Raw genomic sequence first — 17,509 nt, 5'->3', positions numbered from 1 at the left:
AAAAGATAATAATAATAATAATAATATACACTATCTATAGAAGCGGTTTAATAAAGTGAGTTTAGATTTTCATGCTGCTTGTTGTGCAGTTTAAACGTGCTATTTTTTTTAAGAAATATTAACTTATTTACTTATGTGATGCAATTTGACGTTCCTGTTACAACTGCATATCATTAATGCATTAGCTCATTAAAAATAGTTTGGGAAGTTTTGTGAAAATGTTAAATGCAGCAGTAAGAGATTAGAATTCATTTGTGTGAAAGGGGCCATTATATTAAATGTGCTTTTAAATGTGGTAATTAGTGCATGAGAAGAGTATTTACACTGAACTAGTGTGTACAGCCCTTATAAATTCTTATGTTTCAGCCTTTGTCCCTAAAATGTCAACGTTATTCAACATTGCACAGTACAACTTCCCTTGTTTTGTAAACGTGTGCCATGCTCAGTGTCTGTACTTCCACAGTATTACTTCACTTGTCCTGTGGGCAATCCTTTGTATCAGTTCTTATGCCACTGTGATTAAACTCAGCTTTTTTAAGTGTCAGTTCACGCTGCATTTTATACAGTAAACCATGCTACCAACATTGTCCCAGTGCCAGCCGTAGGTTTTGGTCATGCAATGCCACGTTGAGGTTGTGTTAACACTAGAAGGGGCACGCCACATGCCATGGGGACATGACTGACACTTCCAAAACTTCCCCCCCCAAAAAAAACTCCCAGCATCCCTGACTCAAGACATTGGGACTGTCCCCTAAAATCGGGACTGCCCTGCCGAAATCCGCTCAGTTGGGATTTATGATGAACTTTAATCAAAAAGATCTTTTCACAAACAATCTTTTCTTTTAAGGATTTGCACTCACATTGGGCATCCTGATTTGATACCTTGAGAATGCATAGAAAAGAGATTCCACTCACTTACCAATATCATTGTTTTCAAGTACTGGGTGATCAAAACTCTCTAATTTGGACAATGATATTTTAGAATTAAGATCTTTTGTGTATGGTAATCAAGCAAGTGTAGTGATAATTGAATTATCTCATTGTATATGATCAGATTGTAAGAAAAAATCCCTGTACCTCTGGGCACCTTCGATAACGAGCATTAAATTCATTAATCCGAAACTATATCTTACATTTTTTGTCTACTGATCTAAATCTCCCTAAGGCACTAAATTCGGCCAAGTCGGATCTTCTGTTTGCTCCCTATGATGATCCAGTTTGGTCGAATGCTGTCATCATAACATGGTAAAGTGCAGCGTCTTGTTTACAGTTCCTGGTGACATTTAATAATTGTGCTGCAACGTTTCATTTTCTATCTATTGAGGCAGCTTCTCCTATCATGATCCACAAATAAATGTGGAGAGTGAGTAGCTGTTTATTTAGCTTTCATCCCATTCCACCTCCATCATTTCTCAGCAGAAGAGAATATATTAAAGATGAAACGTTTTGCGAGGAGCGCTCGCTGTTCTAAGTTTATCCTTCCTCTTGGCGGTTTGCTGCTTTTTACACAGGCTAAGACTGCATATTTCCTCTACTCCTGGGACTGACACAGCCCTGTTATGTCTTATTAAATGGCCTGACAGCTTGCAAATCTAGAATGAAAGCATAGTCTACAGACGGGGGGAGAAGACGATGTCTCAATTTCCCAGTAAGTTTTTACTAAAGAGGTACAATTGGGGCATCAGTATTACCCGCTTGGAGTGTGTGATAATGGGATGGTGTTAGGTCTGATTAGCAATGATGCCAAACTCACTCTTGTCAATGCACTTTAACATATCTTTCATTTCCATGAAGTAATCTATAATTCGCACTGTATGTATGGAAACACCGCCCGGTCTTTCATCTCTCCAATAGGCACCGTGGGGGGAGGCAAATCCTGTTTTTACGATAGGCTATCATCATCCTCAATTTTATAATGGGAACAAGCTCAACTTTAGTCCCAAATCATTTAAGCCACGCCCCTTTCCTTGCTCAGCGCCTGTGCCCCTCGTAATGGATATATTGAGCAATTGGCTTCATATCACAGAGTGTTGCTTTAAAACAACCACAATGCCATCATTATCAGGCAGGGGCAGAACTCTGCAACGCCGGGCTAAGTTTGGGTAGTGACCACGCTCCCTGTACCCGCGTTAGTTCCCCATGCTGTTATCAGGCATTTTGGTAAATCCGGACAGTGATCGCTATCAGTGCACTGGGCAGTCATCTTACAACCGTTTTGCCGGATGTGATCAAGCAGACCAGCCCAATTGTTAGGCGCAGTCCCCGCACTGCTCCTGGGGGTCGGGTGTGCTTGCTGCCTCCTCTGCCGGAAGCGTCCTTTTGTTTAGCAACGGGAAACTCACCTTCTCCTCCTGGACCGGCTTCCACCATTAGGGTGCCTGAGTATTAGGTCTCATTTCTGGAGCTCCAGTGTTTGTTGCCCTGTGTGCTGACACTCTATTGGATTCTTGGCTTGAATTTGGCATTCCCTTGGACTCTCCTATTGGTTAACCCCTTGACCCCTGTCATATCTTCGCGAATCTCACCTTTGGCTCTCCTCTGACGCTCCCCTTGGATTCTGATTCCGTACTGTTTTGCCCGCACAGTTCTAATCCGGATTACCTGACCATCCTCTCCATCTACTTCACTGGTTACTGACCTGTAGGGCCGCCACCTGCGCGTCCCTTTGTGGCGAAGTCCAAACTACCTTGGTGAAGACCGGGGGTCGCGTTAGACTCCACGCCGACAGATTCAGTAGCGTCAATACAAGCAAGTAGGCACCATCATTATTTTCCTGTTGTGACACCAATCTCATCCAGTTTGGCCACTTGCACCTGTGTGGGCAAATTGGACATTGATCCTGTCTCTCAAACTGAGTGACAGACCCCCCAATCCATCAGGCCCCTACTTTTTTGCCTGCAATCAAAAGCAGATAGGAACACAGGACTGGTGGGGTATAAGTCAGACATAAAGACATAACATAAATAACATAAAATAGACATAAAATAAATTAGGTTCTTGAATATAATCATATAATGGACATTTGGGTCAGCCCATGACACGGCTGTCTCCATATAAGAGCTAAGGGAAAGATTATGCTGGAAGTAGCATGATAAACCTCAAAAGTTCTTCCATTTAGTGGCTCCAAGGCACACAGTGATAAATTTGTTTCACAATGAGCCGACTCTGAGTTTTCAATAGGATTTCTGATATTTCAAAGGCTTTGTGCACAATGACAGCTAAGTCCTCTGGGGAAAAAAAATTGTTTTAGCAAACTCGGGTGCAGTGAGTGCAGAAGGCATCTCAAGTATCGCCCTAGTTAATGGTCATAACCCGACACTGCCATCGTGGCACCAAAAGACATTGCTTGGCATTCCATCAAAGCCACCCCTGACAAAAAGGGCTTCAGAACAGGGATGGGCGGCTGTCAGCCTTCCAGATGTTGCCGAAGTAATGACGCCCAGGCAGCTTCTGGGAATAAACAGGGAAATACAATGTTATAGCTACACAGTTGTTCCTTTAAAGACTAATTCCACTTACAGCCACCATTTTTCAAAGGTAACCCCCCATCCCTTTACCTGAAAGGTCCTACCCTGGCTGTTGGCATCCCAGGTTAGACAGAGGTATCTGAATTCACAGAAGACCTCAGCTGAGCTTCTGTTGGCCACGCCTCTTCCCGCATCATTGCCAAGCTTCATGCCGCCGGCATTCAACGTTCGAAAGCCAATACCACCCACCAGGGTGGGACCCACACAACAGAGTTAAGGGGAGGTAGGCGGCTATAAAAACAATAATGGTTAAAAGTGGAATTAGACTCAAAACTTGTCCGAATGTCCTAATTAAGTTAAATACTTTATTTGAGCCATTTGGTATTGGCTGAATCGCCAAAACAGTTTATAGCCTGGAACTTTGACATTTTTACGTCACTTCTAAAGACGAGCGGAATTGGTGCAAAGTTTTACGGGGGAATCGAGTTCTGAGCTTACATTTCATTAAAGTCTCTTTCAGAGTTTACGTCAAATCTCACTGTTGTACTATTACTTCTGACCACCAAACTGTATCCCAAAATATCTTATTTATTGACGTGTATTATTTCAAGAATAGTTCATAACAGTGATAGGAGAATTGCGTGGAAAAAAGTTTGATTAATCGGAGGTATCCAGTCTTGGGGTGAGGAGGAGGAGGGGATGGATTACTATAAAGGGGGAAACTCTTTATGTCAAGACAAGAGTAAACATTTGGCACAAGAGAATCGGAAATTGAAAATTGATTTAAAACTTTGTCTTAAGCCGTAACACTTCTTCCCTTCTTTCGCTGTTGTATTAATGCATATCCGGTACAAAATTACTATTAAAACAAAACCTTATACCTTGCTGAAAGGAGTGTTTTATGGCGTTCTTAACACTCCACGTCCCTCTGACGGCTGGTGGAAGGGTTCTGTATAAATATACACATATACACGGCTGTACCCCACCTGGAGGGACAGAATACATGTGTACTGTGTTTCCTGTAGAAAGCTAGTTAAGACGTCCACTTGCTGCTACCAAGTACAATAATAATTTATTACAGGGATTTACAATGGTTTCATTAAGTACCCCTATTAATACACCATTCCAGAAAAGAGAATTTTGATAAAAACAGGAGAAAATTTCTACATTTCTGGGGTGTTTGTGATTTTTACACTTAATCAAAAAACCCTCCTTATAAAGTTTGGTGAGAGTACCGCTAAACTTAAAATACAAATTAACTTGTACTAAAAAGAACTACTAATAGAATTCATGAAAATATGTCTACAGTTAGCAATACTGTCACAGGATTTGAGACGTTTCTCTTTATGTTTAGATGTGCTATACAGATAAGTTAAGTTGTTGTCTCTGTTATCAGTAATCTTCTAGCGGTGGTTTCCTTTCATGGGGTTATGGACAGGAAGTGCGTTGTGCAGATGAAAATGACTTCCTTCTTTAGCACAAATAAGAGTGCGGCAGATAACAGGATTTATGTCATTTGGACCCCCCCCCCATGGGCCTGATTCATTAAGGATCTTAACTTGAGAAATTTCTTATTTCAGTGTCCTTTACAAAACCATGTTATAATGCAAGGGGTGCAAATTAGTGTTCTGTTTTGAACATAAGTTAAATACTGACTGTTTTTTCATGTATCACACAAATACTTGATAGCTTATTTGTAGACTGAAATTTAAAGTTGATATTTGTGTGCTACATGAAAAAACAGTCAGTATTTAACTTATGTTCACAACAGAATACTAATTTGCACCCCTTGCATTGTAACATGGTTTTGTCCAGGAGACTGAAATAAGAAGTTTCTCAAGTTAAGATCCTTAATGAATCAGGCCCCATGTTTTTTCCCCTCTCCACTGTCCCCGACTCCCCCCCCCTTCTATTAAACAGTTAATAGCTCTTCTCATAGTGACAGGAGGATAAGAAACTTGGTCATCATGTCTATGCATGGAAATCAGTGAGCAGCAGCTACCCACCCCCCCCCCCCCCCCCCCCCCTGATTTTTTGAAAATTGGGGAAAACTTCTGCGTAGGTGATGCAAACTTTTGCATACGTCTATATGCAAACGTTTTGGCTCCCCTGGTCAATCAGCATGTTTCAATACAACGTCTGCAGAATAGGAACTCAATCATTACAGACGTCTGCACCTTCTAATGTATAATTATTATTCATTTGCCAAATTTAATCGATTACAAAATAAAACCGTGAATGTGGTAACGTTTGGGCACCCTTCCAGGTGAATACTTTTTTTTATTTTTTATTAAGGGTCCAAAACTTGATTGACTTATTTAAGCCTTAAATTAAGATAGGTGAATTCCAGAGCTGAAAAAGACTATCATCATCATCAGTTATTTATATGACTACGACCCTTCTAATATCAGGATGTTGTGAATACACCCAACATCTATGGACTCCTATACCAAGCTGGCTGAGAACTTGGAAATAAAGATAATTGACTTTTTACATAGCAGAGGAAAGATAAAAAAAAATCTCTATAAATGTTTCCAGCTGGGAATCTCCACTGTCAGGAACATCATTAAGAAATGGGAAAGTGTTGAAGTTGAGGATCTGGAAGACCCAGAATAAGCTCTTGATTGAACTGCTCATTAGCTGGTCAGGTATGGAAGGCAAAAGCCACAAAGGAATCCAAAAAGGTTTCCTTGACACCAGGGCTGTGCAAAACAAGACTTGTATGAGAGGGAAATCAAGTGCTGTAGACTGATGAAACAAAAATTATTATTTTTGGGTTACAACCACGAAAGATACATTTGGAGAAAACGGGAAGCATTTGAAGGAAAGATTACCTTGCCCACCGTACGGGGGTGGCTTAGGAAATATTGTCCTGGTGTAAGTAACTAAATATCACTAAACCCTAGAAGCTAAAAATAGGTTGTAAAATTCATTAAGAAAAGGGTGCAAAACATAGCTTAACATCTACCATACTTGGATACTTTCAACTGTTCCTGAGCCAAAAGAGTTCTGCACAAAGAATGAGAAAACAATGGGTTTATCAAGCTGTGATTTCTACCAAAATAAGATGCTGCTAATTATTAACTGGCTGGGCGCTAACACTTTTGCATCTGCCACATCCACAAGCTTTATTTTTATTTCAATATATTAAATTCCACCGATATTGTAATTGTGCCTTAACATGTGCACTAATATGTCATGTTTAAGTTTGTACCCGGCATAAGTTTGTGAATCCCTTAAACGTTCAGCGAAAGAGACAACTTGACCAGAGGTTGCTCAAACTTTTTCTGTGTTTTCCAAACAGGGGTGGACCCAATATAGTACAATTCAGGAGCTGTTCCAAACTAGGAGCTGGCAGGATCTTTTAAGTAGACAAGCTACATTTATGTTTATGGAGACCAATAGAAAGTATTATCAAAATTTTGGCAACCGCATTAACTTGTTGGACTGATCGGCTGCCTCCTGGCTTCTGGAATTTGTCCAGACCTGATTTGTATATTTTTAATATACTTCTTTTTTTGCTATCACGGTGGCTCAGTGGTTAGCACTTCTGCCGTACAGCACTGGGGTCATGAGTTCAATTCTCGACCATGGCCTTATCTGTGAGGAGTTTGTATGTTTTCCCCGTGTTTGCGTGGGTTTGCTCCGGGTGCTCCAGTTTCCTCCCACACTCCAAAAACATACTAGTAGGTTAATTGGCTGCTAACAATTTGACCCCTAGTGTGTGTGTATGTTAGGGAATTTAGACTGTAAGCCCCAATGGGGCAGGGACTCATGTGAGTTCTCTGTACAGCACTGCGGAATTAGTGGCGCTATATAAATAACTGATGATGATCCATTATAGGCTGCATTCTATACTTTTTTTATAATTATTCATGTCTTACATCTTTGTAAGATTTTAAACATATATATATATATATATATATATATATATATATATATAGTCACATTACTGATGGGTACAAAGTCCAAAATATTATTTATGTGAAAAAAATTGTGACCAGTTTTATAAAAAAAAAATATATATATATTTTTTTGTTTTACAGAAAAAAATATATTCTTTTATGAAAAAGCCATATGACATGTTTTAATGAATAAAAGCTGAGTATTCAAAGAGGATTGGATTGATTTAAGATTATCTGGGCCCCCGGTGTACATTTGTACTTTTAATGGGTGTAAACAATGTATTTGCGGAGTGCTTGCCATCTTAATTAGTGGGGGGAGGTTGGGTATTATACACGACATTCATCACACCTTATGTGAAACAAGAGGCTTTGTAGGCAATGGCTGAGAAATTATAAAAGGTTTCCATGCTTCAAGCCAGCACACAGCTCAGTTTAGATTGGGGGGGGGGGGGGTTAACCCTTGTGCTTCTTGTGATTACCACCACTTTAGAAATGTAATTGAAATATAGGAAAGTAACATATTCGCCAGCTGTCGCTCTTTAACCATTTCATCTTCATTTTTTTTTACCTTGTTTTTGTCATCTTAGCATATCCACTCGTCAGTAACACCTAACTTAGGTGCACATTTTGAAGTTTACCACAGTAGCCAATCAACAAGTAGCTTTCATCTGCCTAGTGCAAGTTATATGATGAAAGCACGCATCTAATTGGTTGCTATGGCTCAATGCAGATTTTGCCCCTAAATGCAGTGTCAGTAAGTGAGCTGTAGCGGAGGCAGCCATTTTGAGCGCCTTACCAATTTTCATAAGAAAACATTTTAAATAGGGTTCAGCACAATTTTCAAAACTGTTCCTTGGAAAACTAGAAAACTCGGTACCTTTAAATTGAATTAATTTCTTGAAAGTATCGAAGGGAAGAATGACAAAAAAAATTAAATGTTTTAAAAATGTCCCCCCCCATATGATGTTCTTGGTTAGAGCCAAAAATATAAAGGTAATCCTGACAAACCAGACACAGTGAAAAAAAAGTTAGAAAAGAAATGGTGGTTTGGTCTCCTGAGATGTAACTGTAGGACAGAGCCCTGACGTACAAAGTGTTAATGTGCGGAGTACATGAAGTATAATTTTCTTTTCATAATGTTATCAGCTCTGAGTGGTTGTTGTTCAAGTACATTACAGTGGCACTTCCTGCTAGGCAAAACAGGAAGTCAGAATATTGCTTTCTCCGCCAAATGAGCAGAGCATTTTCATGTTTGGGTAGCAGCTGAAATCCTTTATATAAATAATGATTTGTTAACGAGGCAAAGTGGGGGTTTGAGGGGCTCAGTGTTCATGTAGAGCAAGCATAAAGCCTGTCATTTCTGTAAAACATAAAAAATTAAGCGTTATAATTGACTAAATTCTTATTAAACTGTAGAACGTACAATAGAACCTGGAAAAATCATGTTTCCTTTGCATGCAAATGCCCTTTTTGCCCTGCCCAGGCATCGGTCCTGTCAGCAGACCAACCCCCCCCCCCCTCTATAGACGACTGCATTGAGGTTCTAGATCAGCAGCCGTGCATTCGGCAGCTAAAATGTCTCATAACTTAAGGTGCGAAAGGAAATGATCCGCATCCTGGATAGTGAGTGTTTTCCACACAAGAAACATTCACCGAGGCGTTAGACGTTACCCGCACCTTGAGGCAGATGTTTGTGACCCGTGTTCTGTTTACGCACTAAAGGAGCCGTTATTGCTCTAGGTCTGAGTGTAAACTTATCCTTACATAACCTGCGCGTTACAGAGACGGCACATTCTTAGTACCGTTCCGCTCAGGGCTTGGCTCTTTGCTTATCTCTTTATTGCGACACGGAAAATGTTTTCCATACAAACAGAGGACAAGAATAGAATCAGCAACTGAGCAACAGACTTAACCCCTTTGTCTTCGCCAGTAGCAGAGGTGCAGCGACAGTGCTGGATGGCTGTGTGCTCAGGAGCACCAGATACTGAGGGAAAGACTGGGGTCTGATGGCCTTTTCATGGCAGAGAGATCAGCTCTATGGTTCCTAGAACTTGGGCTGTGTAGCTGACATCTTATGGTTGTATTTACAAGTTGTGCTCAACTAGACCACATTTCCTGTGCTGCACCAGACCTCTGATTCTTATCTCTCTATGGTTTCATCCCTCGCAGTCTCCTATCTGTATAACACCAATAAGTGCACACAATTCGCCTATTATTCAATTTTGCAATGATTTATAATATGTTCATAAAGTAACAAAATGTGCAGTCTCTTGCGTCTTGCCCCCCTAGGCCAAGGCCTCCGAGGTCTTCCCACGAACGCGCTTATCTATCCGCCAATACATAGATATGGACCCTCCTTACCAGTTTTAGGAAATTCTTGTCTGTCTACTTTTTTCATTTATAGTACTACTCCTATCGTCAGTACTGTCTTCAGTACGTGAGTCACTTTTGTGCTTCGATATGACACGAGACTTTGTTCACGTTTAAATGGCCTGAATGGGAACAGGATGACTACTGAACATTGGAACCTCTTCTGCTCCACTAAAAAAAAAACCTGCCCCATGTTCCACAGACTCTACGGCCACCCGCTACGCATAAGTGCCCCATCTTTGGCCCTTGAATCTTACTTAGATATCCCATCTTGCAAATCGAACTCTCATTTTTGTATATGACCACAATTCGCTTTCCTACGCCCTAAGGATGCCTAGATTGGGCCGAGTACTGCCTCCAGTGTGTTTCTGGGGGGGGGGGGGGGGGTAGATGGATCAAGCTGCAAGTTTCTGGCGGGTTTGAAAATTGGAGATGTGGCGAATAGCAACCAATCACATTATAGCTATCATTTTGTAGAGTGTGCTAAATAAATGATAACTAGAATCTGATTGGTTGCTGTAGACGACATCTCCACTTTTCAAACCCGCCGAACGCTCGCAGCTTGATCCATTTACCCCGGTACTCTTTAATGAACTGAGTATTTGTCGCTAGAACTAGACTCTGAGAACGAGCCGTATGTACGTGACGTTCCCAGTCACAGCCCGGAGCAGGGTGCACAGCCATTCATTAACTCTTGACACTGTTCTCAGTTCCTCTTGCAGCCACACCAGGGGTGGTTTAAGGACAAAGAGGATTTGCATACTTTGTGCTGTGGCTGCTAAACAGCAGATATAAACATGTTCTTCCGTCACCAGTATAAATAGCTTGTTTGTCCTTTTTCTTCAGAGATCAGTCGATAACCTTTTGCTGCAGCGGGTGCCATTGCTAAAATGTACACTTGTATTTACATTTAAAAACGGGCTTTATCTGTACAAAAACAAGTCTCTCTGCAGCTTCTCCCACCTCCGGGGACATGATTTCCTCCCTCGGCAAACCAAGTGACCTTAAAAAAAAAATAAAAAATAACAGGCTCCAACATAAACACTGGGGACGTATTTTGATTGTTTTGCATGCAGTTAATGCTGGTTAATAAGAACAGTGAGGTAGGAATCAGTAATATATGATTATAACTCCCGCTGAGCATAGCTGGAAGGAGACAGGAAGTTTCAATGAAGTTTAATAGAAAACAATCCGCAAAGTAGATTGGAATTTTGCTATATATTTTTATATTTTTATATATATATATATATATATATATATATATATATATATATATATATATATATATATAAAAAACTCATGTTCCAGAATGAGATGCATTCGGTAAAATGGTGATGAAACGGTTACATAGGATATAGAGAGCTTAACGAATAAAATTTAAAGTCTTCAGTGGACTTGGGTTCAGTTTCCCTAAGACCGAATTGAAATACTACAAATGTTTGCCCCATTTTTTAACCAGTAGGGAGCGCCGTAGGGCACAGCTTTTTCATGTCAGAATGGGAGTCATTCGCTTGTTGTGCTACCGTCATTATATTGAACGAGAGGAACAAATTGAATGTATGAACTTTATTTCACATAGACGTCCTTTTGACAGTAGCCTGACAACACTACTCTGTGCTGTTTGGGGACCCTGCTATTTCTATTATCTAACTCTCAGTCAGTGGCTTTCCTTCTCGTCTCCATTCCCCTCCTCACATCATGACCTTGCCCCTGTCACATGCAGCCCTGTCCTCCACCATATAATGGCTATATGCCCTCACTAACATCATCACACGGGCAGACAGGTCGCTAGCTCCCGCAAGCTCGGCTCGCTTATCTCATGACATACTCTTTGTTCTGGTGAATAATCTGATGATTTGACTACATGTTGTTCAATCCCCTCCCAGTTCAAAAATGGGTACACATGGGTGTGTTGGAGATGAAGAATGAATAGGTGCTGCGATCATAGACACACCTAATAAAAATAAACTGTATCTGCATGAAAGAGCCAGCAATGTTGCATTCCAAAACCCTCACAATACTGTTCATCGTGTATCCATGTAATCAGAGACTGATATAAAGTAAATACAGGGTGAGTGACAAGTTGCAGTACACCCTTTTGTTTCAAAAATGTATATAGGAATTGGGAAACCTGAATACTCCAGTAAGGTATGGGTGACGTGGTCTATGTTTTACGGTATGTACCAAGCATGGGCGCCATCTTGAAATCGGCCAATCGGCCCAATTCCTGTAGAGTTTTTTAAATAAAAGGGTGTACTGCGACTTTTTACTCACCCTGTATATAGCAGACGGAAAAGGGGCCTCAATGACGCGTTTCGCCGCGGGTCGTGGAATTTTGGCCCCATCCCCGAAACAAAATGACGCAATTACATCCTTTTGCATGCTCTAGATCCTAAGCCACGTATACCGCTGAGCCATACAGCAGCCATTTTATATTTGGTGCAGTTATGAACGGAGGCCTGTTGACTTGCAGGAGTGTACATACGAGATTTGAGCACAGTCTCTGGTATTATTTAGCAGTACAAATTAGTACGAGGGTTCCCTAGGGCTCCTGGTCTAGTAGGGCTCACAATCCCTGCAAGCCTGGTAGTTACAATTTTGCGTCAGTAAATTCCCTGACTCAGGTATCGCCTGTCAGTACTAACATGACTGAGGGCTCTGTGCATCAAACTTAGATGAGTCATTAAAACAGAGAAGTCAAATGGCCATCGCAGAATGCATCCAGGGCTAGCAACAACGCAACAACGCGATAGAGCGACAGATATTGAAAACATAATTTTTCGGTTGTAAACAATTGTTTGACAGCTGACAGGAAACCTTGCGACAAAGCAACGAATCTCACGACAATTGCACTTTTTAAGTAAAAGTATAACTTTAAAATCAAATAAATCATAGTCGCAATAAAATTCATTTAATTTTACTGAAATAAAATTTTGTTTAGTTAAAATTTTATTTTGATTCTCCAATCAGAGCTTTTGTATATTTTCTAAATAGCATTGTTGGTCTATTTACCAAATAATTTGCTAATATATAAAAACTGCTGCCCGTTACAAATCGGATCCGCGCAAGGTCCGGTGGTACTTACAGCATCAAGAGGAGAGAAGGAATCAGGGATTGTATCTACGCTCATTCCTTTCGGTATAATGTAATAGTGTTGATAAAAATCCAGGTTATCTGTATTTTCACACAATTATCAGAAGTAAATAATTACGAAAGTCGCCAACCCCGTGTCCCTTGCGCTAAAAGAAAGAAAGCCAGGCTGGTCAGCCCTTTCCTCTGAGAATAAAGAGGCGAAATGACATTTTGACGTGTTTGTTTTAGCTGGGAAGCGTTCTCGCCCAGCATGCACTGAGGCCCGGCCTCATCACTTCTTGTTCTTCTTTTCTTGACACTGATGGAGAGGCGGCGGCCCTTATATATCCTGTTCAGATGCCGCAAGTCTCAAACCACAATTACTTCTGTGTGTATAGCCCTTCAGATAAGTGGAATTTTTAAATTCCCACCTAACCCCCCCCCCCCCCCCCCTCACCACCACTTCAATTTCTCATTATAAAACTGATAAGAAGATTTCATGGAAGGTTTAAGTGACCCAGACGGACTTAACCCTCTAACTTCCAGAGTATTGTTTAATTGTGGTTATTTGCACAGTGCCACTTCTCTTGCTCTTTATGCTAGATGCAATTCTCTGAATTGGTTCTTATTCTATTTGTGTTTTATTCCATATGAAGTTTACAGTCGTCTGTTCTTACGCTGGTTCTATAGACAACGGCACAATGTTATTTTGTACATCACGCAGTTGTGATTGTCCTGATGTATTTCTGAACAGATGCTACCTGCCTTGTTCTGTATGTTGTTTATATATTTTTATATACAGGCAGCTGCACAGTTCTTGTACGCTGCCTGCCATTCTTTAGCTACGGTTTATATTTAGATCTAAGGTTAAAACATAATATACTTAGACTGTGAAAACAGCTCCAGTGAGCTGTAGAATCACCCGACCGGTAGGTATGTATCCCTGGTTATTTTATCCACGTGTCGAGTGATATGCATAGGTGTAAAGCAATAATGCTTTGGTGTTAGACCAATGCTTGGTCTAACACCATATGCCGACAGGGCATGCTGGGTTTCGTAGTTCCAGAATTGAGCTAAAGCAGCGTTTCCCACATCCAGTCCTCAGGAAGGAATGGATTTGGGGAAACTATGGTCTAAATGTATAGATTTGTTTGATTAAGTCCCTCCATCCACTTCAAAAAGTGTTTGCTTGGCTCCTGAAACTGTTGAGTGACCCTCTTTGGCCATTTGACATTGAGAGGTACAGAGAGCAGATTACTCTGATATACAGTTTGACATGAAAATATGCTATAATGGCCATAAAATCTTTCCTAAGAAATTTTCATTCTGAGGGGCAGATTTACTAAAGCTTTTGAAATGGAAAAGTGGAGGCGTTGCCCATAGCAACCAATCAGAGTCTAGCTGTCATCGTCTAGAATGTACCAGATAAATGTCAGCTAGAATCTGATTGGTTGCTATGGGCAACACATTCACTTTTACTTTTTGTAAGGTTTGAGAAATCTACGCCTTAAGTCTTGATAGCACTGGCTTGTCTGGAGGGGGTTAATGCTTTTGGTGACACTCTGCATTTTTAGGGTTATGTAATGGAAAAGAACCAGGTGTGCTGCAAATGTTCAGCCATTGTTTATGAGAGAGAAAAAGAAAGGAAGACCGTGCAATCTATGTATGTCTGGATATATACATTTATTTATATAAGATAATGTCTGCCTCTAGAAGTACTACTGGTTTGAGCAAATCTTTTGTTTTGCATTATTTATCTGCACTTACATTGTAGATACGTTATGGATAATGCTGACATTATCCAGGCACCTTTCAATCGCTTCAATTAAGCAGAACTGAATTTTAACCCTAGCAGCTCCAAGAATGTGTGTTATGGTTGGATTATTTTGTTTACTACGGCGTTCATTCTGTTTTTCCTCTAGCATTAGTATACCTGAGTTCTTGCTTTAAGCCCGCTGTACGTTCCTCCTGTGCTGCCTTCAGCTCGGCTTAAACCCACGTAAAAATAGGGTTTATGGCTCTCTATGGTGAACGCGCTACCGGTGCACACTTAAAAATAGAACAAGTAGCTTTCCTGGTCCATCATTACCCTGCAACGACAGACATGTTTACTATAGGGATAAAATTAACCCCGGTTTAACAGCCATTTACGTGGCAGTGCCCGTGGCTCAGGCAGATTGTACAACAGGCGCAAGCAAGCGCTTATTTGCGTACTTAACCTTAAGCCATGAAGGCGGGATATAATGGGTAAAAATACACCAATAAAATGGTATATGGTGTATGTATATGTGTATAACTAAATATATATATGTGTGTGTGTGTGTGTGTGTGTATATATATATATATATATATATATATATATATATATATATATAATATATTTATATTTTATATATATATATATATATATATAATTTTATTTTTATGGACACTAAGGGTACTTGGATAAAATAACATTATTCAGATAATGTCAAAATTATACAAATCGAAGGTTTTACATTTTTGCCATACTGAGTATTTTTTTTTTGTCTTTATATATTTCCCATAGCCACCACTGATTATAACGCTTGGTACACACAGGGCATACCCTTTTATACATATAACGCGCGTTCTTAAGATCTATTCTGCTACGTAGAGTGCCGAGCACGCCGAAAGTTATTGTTGACTATATTTGAGATCCCAATAAACACAGGGAATGGTGGCATTTTCCAGGTGGATGGCTCTACACCAAAATACTGTTACTGATATAGGAAGATATTTAGTAAAAAAAAAAAGTATTTTTGAAGTAGAACCCTACTTTATTAAACACGCTGCTAACGCTCTATTACAGCAAGATCAACATAAGAGGTTTTGTCTATGCTTTTAAGTAGCGCAGTATTTCATCATACGTGTTCAAGCCTTAGACGTGGGTATTGTATATTTTAATGCTAATTATCAGTCGGTGTTACTGAATTCCTTGTATTATGACTGCGTTGCACCCTGTGTGCTATCTGCTAGCTGATTAAAGGGTGAATTGTCCTCCGTTCTGAAACTGCGTACGCTTATCTTACTCAACTGCAGTGAAAGTGTTAAAAAAAACAACCCTCCCATCGCCAAGCTATTATTGTACTTCCTTAATACCAGTAACGCTGTGAAAAGTTTACCCCTTGGCACAGAGGCAGTTAAAACTTGCCCAGCTTGTTTTATCGTCTCCGTGAACTTCTGCCAATCTTCAAACGCGAGGCAGCTACAAAATGTCCGCCGCTGCTCTTCCGCCATTTTGTCGATGGATTTCATTTCGTTGTTTTTTTTCTCCTGCACCCGGGAATGCTGCGTCTGTGCAGGACGAGGAGATCTCGGAGAAAGTAAACAGGCGTGGATTCAAAATCTTCCTGTTTTATTTCGTTGGACGATTGTTGCTGACTGACTTCTCGTGCAAAAAAAAAAAGGCGTTCCGAGCGCGAGGAGTTTGGATCGAAACCAATGTCTGCTTTCGACACGCTGACCTTGGGGCATTGCCATTAACTATTCTCTCTCCCTATTAGCCCAAGTAGCGCTACAGGCAGCCTCCATCGAGCACTATGAAGCAGCTTACAAATTAACAAACTAATAACTGGATTTGAAATCTATCTTAGGGTACAGAGACGCTTCTCAAGGGTTAATTGCAGTCGGCTTCCTTAACCGTGTCACGTTCTGTGCATAGGGCGGAGGATTTTATAGCTAAATTAAAAAAAAAAAAACAACTTATAACTCATATTTTTTTTAATTGCCAGATATGCCTTCAAGGTCATTGTGCATGTTTTAAGGTGATTTCAGAACAGGGCACGTAGTTGCTTAGTGGACTGACAATTCTTATCGGTAGACATTGGTTGTATAAATATTAGCTATCTAATAACAATTATATTATTGCATTTGACCCTTAATCCTGCCGCTATTTTGTTTATGGAAAAACACACCTAGAAATACTGCAAATATCTCCATATCTTTTCTGGGATATGTTTTGTTGGTGTGTTTTATAAACCTGGGAGGGATAATTTAACACATGCAATGATTCTTTGGATTTTAATTGTAAGCTGTTTTAGCATAAAAAAACTAACTTCATTCACTTGAATTTGCGCACACACAGCATGACCTAAATCTGAAATATATATATATATTGAGAATAGGCATAAAATAAATTATTTAATTATGATTATCAATGTGCCCACTCACGTAGCAAAATGAAGTACTGGGCGATCAAACTTGGACAATCGTGTTTCTGGAAGTCCCTTTTAGATTCTGAGCTTTCATGTGTCACCCATGTAGCGATAGTTGTAATTTGTCGTGAGAGATGATCGCATTGTGAGAAAAAAAATTGGGTTTGTGTGTAGGTTCCTTTATTTTCATATGGCAGTATAAAGCTAAACCCCCAAATCTTAATAAAAGGCTTATGTCTGATATCTTAACCTCTTTTACCTTCTTCGTCTTATTCAACTATCACCCTAAAGTAACGACATGGGACTTGTGTGGCAAAATTAAATGAATTTATTAACTATGGTGGAGGAGAATAAAGCAGTCAGTCCGACGCGTGCCAGGCAAAACCCAACTATCCTAGCATCTCCTTAGGACCTTCCAACTGGGGCGCCAACACCCCTGGGTTCAAGTGGGGGGCAACCAATCACCCTACGGGCGCACATATCTACCTGGACGGGGCACTACGTCCAGATTCTACCTCTG

General features: G+C 40.3%; 1 long non-coding RNA gene across 3 annotated transcripts in view; it reads left to right on the top strand.

Moving 5' to 3' along the window:
* The window catches only part of LOC142153067 (uncharacterized), a 70,081-nt gene that overhangs the window by 34,160 nt on the left and 18,412 nt on the right, over positions 1-17,509 (top strand). The window contains exon 4 of one of the 3 annotated variants that reach the window (XR_012691440.1): positions 5,763-6,210. The exons of the other annotated variants lie outside the window; for them this stretch is intronic. This is a non-coding gene — a long non-coding RNA (uncharacterized LOC142153067). Of the gene's footprint in view, positions 1-5,762; positions 6,211-17,509 lie in introns of those variants that run through there. 3 annotated transcript variants of the gene reach the window in all.

This window comes from Mixophyes fleayi, chromosome 4 (genome assembly GCF_038048845.1).
Source record: "Mixophyes fleayi isolate aMixFle1 chromosome 4, aMixFle1.hap1, whole genome shotgun sequence".
Taxonomy (NCBI): domain Eukaryota; kingdom Metazoa; phylum Chordata; class Amphibia; order Anura; family Limnodynastidae; genus Mixophyes; species Mixophyes fleayi.
This window is presented reverse-complemented; position numbering and strand designations above follow the sequence as displayed.